General features: G+C 34.4%; 1 protein-coding gene across 7 annotated transcripts in view; it reads right to left on the bottom strand.

Moving 5' to 3' along the window:
* The window catches only part of Myo9a (myosin IXA), a 207,138-nt gene that overhangs the window by 100,153 nt on the left and 96,900 nt on the right, over positions 1-10,085 (bottom strand). The window lies entirely within an intron of this gene.

Below are 10,085 nucleotides of genomic sequence, written 5' to 3'. Positions count from 1 at the left end.
AAAAAAAAAAAAAAATAGTATAAGCCAAGTCCCATAACCGTTACCATCATTTACAGATCTCACTTAGTAACAACTATCCCAATTAGGAAATTTAATAATGAACTCTTTTAACAACTTCTTTCAACATTAACAATCATAAATACAAGGGGAACTGGGTTGAAGAAATAAAAATATGTACATTTATATCTTATTTTGATACTCAAAAAATTTCTAGCCAGGTACGGTGGCAAATATGTAATTCTAATACTCTGGAAGTCTTGGATAGGAGGACTGCAAATCTGAGCCCTCCCTGGGCAATTATAGTACAGAGAATTTGTCTCAAAAAATAAAAAAGGTTGGGGATGTAGCTCAGCATGAAGACCCTGGGTTCAACCCCCAGTACAATGAATGAATGAATGAATGAATGAATGAATATAACCCCTTTGCATATTTTTTAGCAACAAATACATTGCTGATATGGATAACCAATTTTATATATCAACTGATCTTATAAAGGGACAAAAAATTAAAAATGATTTGTTTCCTTTAGAATTGATTACCAATATTTTAAAGTATAATTTTCTTATAAATTCAGTAAGTATGAGGCTATTTTCATAATACACATATATAAACATTTATGTAATATATAGAAGGAAGAAATGAAAGTTATCTTTATTTGATATGACATTATCTTATATGTAAAAAAGATCCTAAGGAATCCACAAAAATTTGTTAGTACTAATAAATTCAGCATAATTATAGGAAACAAAATCAATATAAAAATCAATTATATTTCTACACAATAGAAGTGTCCTGAAAATAAGAAAACAATTCCATTAATAGTATTAAAATAATATATTATGTTTAACAAAACAATATAAGACATCTACACTGAAAGCTATAAAACATCATTAAAAGAAATCAAAGATCTAAATAAATGGAATACCACCCACATTCATGAACTGGAAAATAAAGATTTCAGCGCTTCCCAAATTGACCTATAGCTCAATCCAATTTTTATTAAAATTTCAGTTATCTATTCTTATAGAAATAAACAAGTTGCCGGTGATATAGCTCAGTGGCACAAATGACTGCCTAGCAAGTGCAAGGTCCTGAGTTCGATTCCCAGCACCAAAACAAAACAAAAAAAAAATAAATGAACAAGTTGATCCTAACATTAATACAGAAATGCAAAGGACCCACAATGGACCAAAAAAACAAAATCCTTAAAAGCAAACTTGGACAACTCACACTTCCCAATTTCAAAATTTACTACAAAGACATAGTAATTGTCATGATGAAATGAACTGTTAGTCCAGAAATAAACCCTGATGAACTGATTTTTGACAAGAGTGCCATGACAGTCAGCAGAGAAAGAATAATCTATTCAGTAACTGTGTGAAAGCTGTATTTCCACAAGCAAAAAAGAATAAACTTGGACAAAAGAACTAAATGTAAGCACTAATACTACATTTTAGAAGAAAATGAATCTTATAGATACTGGACTTGTAACAGGCATGGCACTAAAAGCACAAGAATCAAAGAAGAATGGACAAAAAAGTATTATCAAATTAGACACTTCTCTGCTTTAAAGAATACTACCATATCAAGAAAGTGAAAATACAACTCACAACATAGTATAAATTTTTAAAAAACAGTATAAGTTATTTGTACATCATTTATCTGAGAAGGAATTTGTACTCAGAATATAAAAGGAACTCTTACAACTCAATAAAAAGATGAAAATCTAATTTAAGAGTATACAAAGGATTTAAATATTTTCTAAAGTAAAAGTAAAAATAAAAATAATTAATTAGTATATAAAAAGATGGTCAATATCATTAGTCATCAGAAAACTGCAAATCAAAGACAGCTAAGTTTTCAAAGATGTGAAAAAATGAGACCCTTTACAAGAATGAATGTGAAATTATGTACTCATCTTGGAGAGCATTCTGATAGTTCATCAACAGTTAAGGACTGAGTTACCCTATGACCCAGCTGCTCCAATGCTAAGTATACATTCCCAAGAGAAGTGAAAACAGATGTACAAAAATAAGTACTGTGAGGGCTGGGGATTTAGCTCAGTGGCAAAAGCGCCTGCCTGGCAAGCACAAGGTCGTGAGTTCGGTTCCCGGTACTGGAGAAAAACCAAAAAAAAAAAAAAAAAAAAAAAAAAAAAAAAAAAACAAGTACTGTGAATATAATACACCTTGAGACCAACAGTATACAGGACAAACTTGTTTTTACTTGGACATATATTTTTGTTCTATTTGTTCATTTCCTACTTTATGGACCTCAATTATGTCCATCCCAGATTATAATTTTCTACCTTTCATCTTCATTATTTTCCTTCATATATTGAAACATAACATCCTATGACTTTCCTCAACATAAGTAATTCAATTTTCAGCTATTTTTTCTCTATTTTCTGAACTCACACAGGCATTGTTTTGTGTTTGCTCAATTAGTTTGAAAAACTATTTCCATTATCATTCTGATACCTTAGAGTATTGATCTGTGCTACTGCTTTACTGGTTTAATACAAGTGCTCTACGTCTGTGCTATGTCCCAAGCACAGATTCATGTTCTTAAACTTTTCTATACTGCAGAAGTTCTGACAGGGAATTTTTTCCCCCTTCTTGGAGAATCTTCTCCACAAACATAGTGGTTCTTTTTAATTATATCTGACTTTTTTATATCCTTCAATGTAATGACTTTTAGATCAATCATTAAATATTTTAAACATACAAGAAGCATAAGATGGGGCTGGGGATTTAGCTCAGCGGCAAAAGCGCCTGCCTGGCAAGCGCAAGGTCGTGAGTTCGGTTCCTGGTACCGGAGAAAAACCAAAAAACCAAAAAAAAAAAAAAAAAAAAAAAGAAGCATAAGATATAATATATTGAAAACTTGAGATTGACAACTCAGATTAAAACATAAAGCCCTATGAGAAAAAACAAGACAAAACAAATAAAAAAAAAAATAAAGCCCTGTTGAATCCCCCTTCCTGATCACATCCCCAAACCACCAGATTCCAAGATCTTCCCATGGCTGGGATAAGCAAAAAAAAACAAATTTAAAATACTTATCAGAATTATATTCTTGGATTTAAAGAAGGAAACAGTCCTAATAAGCTAAACGTGAAGAAATCTAAGGAGAGCAAAGAAAACTGTACAAAGGAACCAGACGGACATTCTGGAACTGAAAATTTCTGAAATGAAAACTTCACTCAGTTTAATTAAGTGGAGACTGGAAATAGCACAACAAAATCAGGAAAGTAAAAATTATCCAATGTAAAGAAAACAAAGGACAAAACAGAAGAAAAACAAGAGTCTGAGCAACCTATGAACTACCATATAACCTAATACATAAAAGTCTCAGAAGGAAAGGAGAAATCATAACAAAAAAATTTTTGGAAAAATTGGCCAAATTTTTCCTTAATTTGATGACAAGCAACAAAGCAGGTATGTATCAAAACCTAAACAAGCCAGGGATATAGCTCAGCTCCTGTATTTGTTCCTGTCTACCATTTTCAAACAGAAATTCTGACCATCTACCATTTTTTACTTTGCAAATTCTCAATTTCATGAAAAACAATCTCCTCTAGATATCTGTCTGCAACTACCGGCTTTAAGGCATGTAATTATTTTAACTGGGGTAAAGTTTTTTTTAAGAGTAAAGCACTCACCTTTAGTACACAGGCTAAATTTTTAAAACGTATTCACCGCATAACCTCCACCAAGAGATACAGAACATTTCCAATATCCCCAAAAGGTTCTTCAGGCTCTTTCTTGTATAATTTCCCATGTCTATCCCAAAGTCAAGACTATGACTAATCTCCTGTCCACATGGATTACTTCTATTCTATTATCTAGAATTTGACACAAATGGACTAAAAGAGCACACCCTCTTCCGTGTAAGGCTTCAGTCAGCAGTTACATCTTAAAGGTACATCTCTAGAACTCTTTTTATGACTATGCTTTCATTTTTCTCAGGAAAGTACCTGGAACTGGAAGTCTATGGGATATGTGGGGAAAATATACTCACTCTTCTAAAAAGTAACAAAATGTTTTCCCAAACAACTATATCATCTTACACTGCTGAACATCTCAAACAGGCACAGAGTGTTAATGTGACCTCAGCGTGATAATTTTCAAATCCCTAAATACTAATGAATTTGGACATTTTTCATGACCCTGTGGGTCATGTACACACCATCTTTTTTGAAAGTATATGTCACATCTTTTGCTCAGATTTTAAAAATCTTACTACAAGCTTTTGGTGAGTGTTTGGCATATTGGGGATTGAACGTGGGGCCTTCACACCAAACTACATCACCAGACCACTTTTTATCTTTAAGACAGCATCTCACTCTGTCTTTAAGTTTCCCAGGCTGGACTTGAACTCTGATTCTCTACCCGTAGCCTCTCAGAGTGCTAGGACTACAGGTGGGTGCTGCCACATTCAGCTCAAGTTCTGTTTCCCAGATTATGACATGGTTTTTGTCAATTTTAATATTATTTTAAAAGCACAAGTTTTCAATCTGGTGAACTCTATTTTATCAATGTTTTCCTTTTATAGTTCATGCTCATGTGTCCCATCTAAAAAATACTTGCCTGTCCATTGTCAAGATTTTCTTTCAGGTTTTCTTCTATAAACTTAAGAGTTTTGATCTTACCAAGAGCTATATGGTCCACTTCAAGTTAATTTTATATATAATATAAAACCGAAGTTCTCTAGTAACATATAAATGTGTTCAGCTCCATTCACTTAAAATACTACTGTTTATCCTACTGAATTATCGCAGCATCTTTGTAGAAGATTAATAGACCATACATGTATGAGTGTGTTTCTGTACAATTTGGTTCATTCATTTGTTGCTTCTTACAACAAGAGAACAATATCATGATTATGGTGTGGAAGCCACGCAACTTTACTAGCTTGTTTTTCAGAACTGTTTTGGTCATTCCAGGTATCCTTTGTTTCTATACAAATTTTAAGAGTCAGATTGTGAAGTTTCTACCAATAAACCTGCTGTGATATTCATGGGGATTGCATTACATTTATGTATTATTTGAGAAAGAATAGTTGTCTCATATAAAAATGTACACAACAAGCATCTCTCTTAACAAGCATCTCTCTTCATTGTACTCTTCAATATCTCTTAGTAGTAAGTCTTGCCTACAGTTAAACTTAACACTATTTCTTGTTTGTGTAGGTTGTACTAGTCATCTACTGCATATTAAATGACTGCAAACCCCAGCAATTTAAAACAATATTTATCATCACAGAGATTCTACAGTAGTAAGAGATCAGGAGGAGTTTCTTACTGAAGAGGTTCTAACTCGAGGTCTTTTAAGAGACTATATTCAAGCTGCAAGCAGAGCTGCAGTCATCGGAAGTCTAGAATGAAGGTGAAGGTTCCGCTTCTAAGGTCATTCATATAGTTGGTGAGAAGCCTCACCACCCTGTCTGTTACCTGAAGATTCCACTGACACTCAAAAGGGCTGCTCATAAATGACATCTGGCTTCTCTGATCAGTGATCTAAGCTCCAGCAAGTAACAAAGTATCCAAAATGGAAACTGCAGTCTTACAGCTTAATCTTGGAGGTGACACATCATCACTTACGCTGTGTGCTTTTGTGCTTTTACAGAACAATTCTTATAAAATGTAGAAGAGAACTGCACAAGGCTGTGCTATCTAAAACACTGGCTGTCTCATATATTGCAAAGAGAATCCATAACTTCATTTTCCTAGTGTTCATGGCTGCAATAAATTTTAATCTTTTGTATCTCCTGGTACCCTGAGATTGGTAAACTCTCTTTTAGCAACACCACTAGTTAAATTCCTTAACATTCTATGTTGTTGATGTTGTCCACTTACTCCCTTTCAATTTCTGTTACTTTACTTCATTAGTTGCTTTACTGCTTCACAGTTGACCTTCTGTAGAACTGAGCAGCAAAGAGAGCTGCCCTTGCCTTGTTTAGTGTGAGGGAGAAAAGTCTCCTGTACAATTTTCATGCATACCCTTTAATAAAATGAAGAAGCTGCTCTCAATTCCTAGGCTGCTATAAGTTTTAAAAGAAATACATGTGAAATTCTGACAAACTCTTTTTCTCCATCTACTGAGATGATCATGTGTTTTCTTTTCTAGATAGTTTTAACACAGTGACTTGATTTGACTGTTGCTCTGGTTTGAAGTTTGAATGTTCCCCTAGAGGCCCACACATTGACGTTTGGTCCCCAGCCCGGCACCATTGGGAAGTGGTGGTAACTCTAAGAGGGTTGGGCCTGGCAGGAGGCCTTCAGGTCACTGTGGCTGCACCCTTACCAGCAGGTGAGCAGTTCTACTCAGCTACATGTCTTGCTGTGCTGTGTTTCCTTGCCTTAAGCAACAGTCAACAAATCAGGGACCAGAGAATCCAAAACCACAAGCCAAAATAAAGCTTTCCTATTTATCAGTTGATTACCTCAGGTAACTACTATAGTAACAGAAAGCTAACACAACTGTCAAGCCAAACTTTCATTTCTGGAATAAATTTCAGTTGGTCTTCATGTATATTACCCTTTAATATATTGCTGAATTTAACTAGTTCTTACTTTGTTAAGGGTTTTTGTATCCATCATCATGAAGTTATTTATGTCTGCAGTTCTTCTTACAATGGTTTTATTTCATTTTGGTAGCAAAATAAGAATACCAGTGTTAGAGTAAGATTTACATTGTGTTCCTTGTCCCTCTAATATTCTGAAAGAACTGTGGAGAACTAGCAACTTTTCCATTCTTATTCCTGAAACCTATCTGAGCCTGCATTTATTTGTTTGTGTGTGGCAAAGATTTTAACTTATGATTTCAGTATCAACAGATATACAACTATTCAGGTTTCTGTTTTTTCTTGGGTCCATGATGATATTCCTGACATTCCATTTCATATTAGTTGTTAATTATATGTTACAATAAATATCTCATAATTGAGAGAGAAATGTTCATTAATTTGCCCAAGTTTTGATGTTTAGGGCACATATAATTGTGTCTATTCTTTCATCCCAAATAATATTTGTCTTCTTATATACAGTGTTGATCAGACTACCTAGAACTGTACTGTCCAATAATGCTGTCACTAGTGATACTTCGTTATGTAAGTTTAAATTCATGAAATAGCATTATAATTTCAGTTTCAGTTGTACTAGCCGCATTTCAGACACAGCTAATGGCTACAGTCTTGGACAGCATAGTTTGAGAACATTTCTGTCATCACAGAAACTTCTATTAGTGTTAGGCTAGTGATTTATAAGTTTCATTTTTTTCTAAAAGAACTAAATTTTACTGTTTTTCTCTACTGTTAGCTTTCTATGTCACTGATTTTAGCTCTTAATTTTTTTTCCTTCTTTCTACTTCTTTTGGGTCTAATAGCATATGTTTTTCCCCTACAATGATAATCTAAATGCTTAAATCACTGCTTTTTAACTTTTTTTTTGTTTTTTTTTTGTTTTTTGAGATATGGTCTCACTATGTAGCACAGGCTGGCCTGGTGATCCTCCTGCCTGAGCTTCCCAAGCACTGGGATTACAGGCATGTGCCACCATGCCCAGCTCACTGCTTTTCAACTTACTTTTTTCCTAATGTAATAATTTAAAGCTGTTTGTTTTCATTCTAAACACTTGTGTAGGTGAATTCTACACACTCTAATAATATGCTGTGTTTCCATTATCACTCCAATCAAAATACTTTCACGTTTCCCCTTGGAATTCTTCTTTCACTCAGGAGTTACACATTTTGTTTATTTTCCAAGCATCAGAGGGTTTCCCACATAGCTTTCTGTTAGTAATTTTCAGTTAATTCCAATTTGGTCAGACAATATACTTTAAATTTTCAATAATTTGTGTGACCAGACTAATGCTGGAAACTAGGCACTCTCAAAAACCTCTGGCAATTGCTGATCCTTCATCTTATTGATCAACATCATATTCTGGTTGTCACAAAACTGGACTGAAGGCCAGAAATATGAGTTCAAATGAAAGTAAAATTCTTCTACGCTACCCTTGCTTTTCCTCCTGCATGGGATTCCTTCTCCTTCCAGAGCTCCTGACTCTTCTGAAAGTGACAGTACAGCTCATGTTCCCAGGAACCTCAATTTCTCCCCACCCTTCTAACTTCCATCCTGCCAAATCTCAAAGAAGAGCCACTGCAGAGACAAAGGAGCACCAGAAATGAAAAGGAGGAGGAGGAGGAGCCACAATACCTTATATGTCTGAATCTTGAAGGCCACACATTGTCACTTCTGCCACATTCCATTTGTTAGAAGTAAGTCACTAAGTACAGCACATGCCTTTTGAAGGGAGGAGTATCAAACAATTTGTGGACACATTTTAAACCACCAAAACAATGTCAGAATTTTTACTTTAAAGGAAATTAAGAGAAGGAAAGAAAATATTTAGTTATTTTTTCAAACATATTTCTGGCTTCTTCATTCCTTCCAAAATCCATGGATCAGTAAATGAGACTCCATGGCCCAAATCAAACCCATTGCCTACCTCTTTATCACCTAAGAACTAAGAATTGTTTTTAAATAACAGAAAAATAAGAACATTTTGTAACATGAAAATTCTATGAAATTTAAATATCAATATCCATAATAAAGTTTTATTAGAACACAGTTATATTTGTTTATTTATGCATTGTCTATGGCTCTGTCCACAGAAGAGATGAATAGTTTAAACAGAAATCTTATGCCCCACAAAGCCAAAAATATTTACAACCTGGCAATATGCAGCAAAAATTCACCAAACCCTACTACAGATCAAAATTACCATGATAAGGTGATTTCCTTTAAGCCTTCCATTCTTATTTTTCATAGAGTACATGTTTCTTCCATTATTATTTCTCATAGAGTACATGTTGTGTGTGTGTGTTGTCTGTGTGTGCTTTTTTCTTTATTGTTTGGAGTCTGTTTTGTTTTGTTTTGAGATAGGGTCTTACTCTGTAATTCAGGCTGGCCTTAAACTCACTATGTAGTTCAGGCCTAGAACTCATAATGATCCTCCTGCCTCTGCCTCCCAAGTACTGGGATTACAAGCACACGCCACCACACCTGGCTAGAGTACATATATTATGATGACAGATGTTCTCTCAGATTCTATAAATCTCAAAATGTCTTTACTTCATATCCATTTCTGAAGAACATTTTTGCTAAATGTTAACTGGGTATTACAAATAATATGTGGTAGCAATCCTGGATACGCCTATGTTCTTTGGAAGAAACTTTTCTTTTGACAGTTAACGTCACTGGGAGCATACTGCACATACAGAAATTTTTGGCTAAAATTTGTTTTTGTTTTTTGGGTTGAGGATTTTTTTATCTGGAATTTTAAATATGATTTTTAAATGCACTCTGGCCTATACTATCTCTACTGACAATCCAAGTATTAACTGTATCATTATTCCCCTATATTGAATGTGCCAATTTTGTTTCTGGCTACTTTTAAGACCTTCCCCCTAAGTCTGGCATTTAGAAATTTGTCTACAATATGCATAATTATGATTTTCTTTTATATTTATTTTGTTTGGACATCATTCATCTTAGATCTATAAACTAGTGTATTTTTGTTTTTAACCAAACAAGAACTGTTTTGCCACTTTCTATTCTTAAATGGAACTCAAAGCAGAAAGACTTCAACTTTCTACACCACAAGCTGTATACAAGTAGAAAATGCCCTCAGTTAAAGAAAGAAAGAAAGAAAGAAAGAAAGAAAGAAAGAAAGAAAGAAAAAGAAAGAAAGAAAAGCCAACTTGAAAGCCTGACCTACCACAGTTTCATCTTTCAAGGTTTATTTCCCATTTGGTTTCCACCACTGCGACAAGTTCCCAGTGTCCTCCCTGTATAACTCACAGCAGCCAGGGTCATAGGAACAGTTACAGTGTAAATTTGGGTTTTAGCCTGTTAGTAGCTCTCCCAGTTCCAACATTTTCCTCCTAAATCCCCAGTTGCTCTGACAGATTTCAACTTTGTTCTCTATCTCCTATCTCTACACAGCTATGGGAGCTAGAGAGCCCTTCATGCAAAAAAGCCACAAACACAATTCTTACCCACTACTTTGCTTACTTTCAAGA

Source organism: Chinchilla lanigera, unplaced genomic scaffold (genome assembly GCF_000276665.1).
Source record: "Chinchilla lanigera isolate Chin_1 unplaced genomic scaffold, ChiLan1.0 scaffold00049, whole genome shotgun sequence".
Lineage (NCBI taxonomy): Eukaryota > Metazoa > Chordata > Mammalia > Rodentia > Chinchillidae > Chinchilla > Chinchilla lanigera.
Note: the sequence above shows the minus strand (reverse complement) of the source record. Positions and strands in the feature narration are given on the sequence as shown.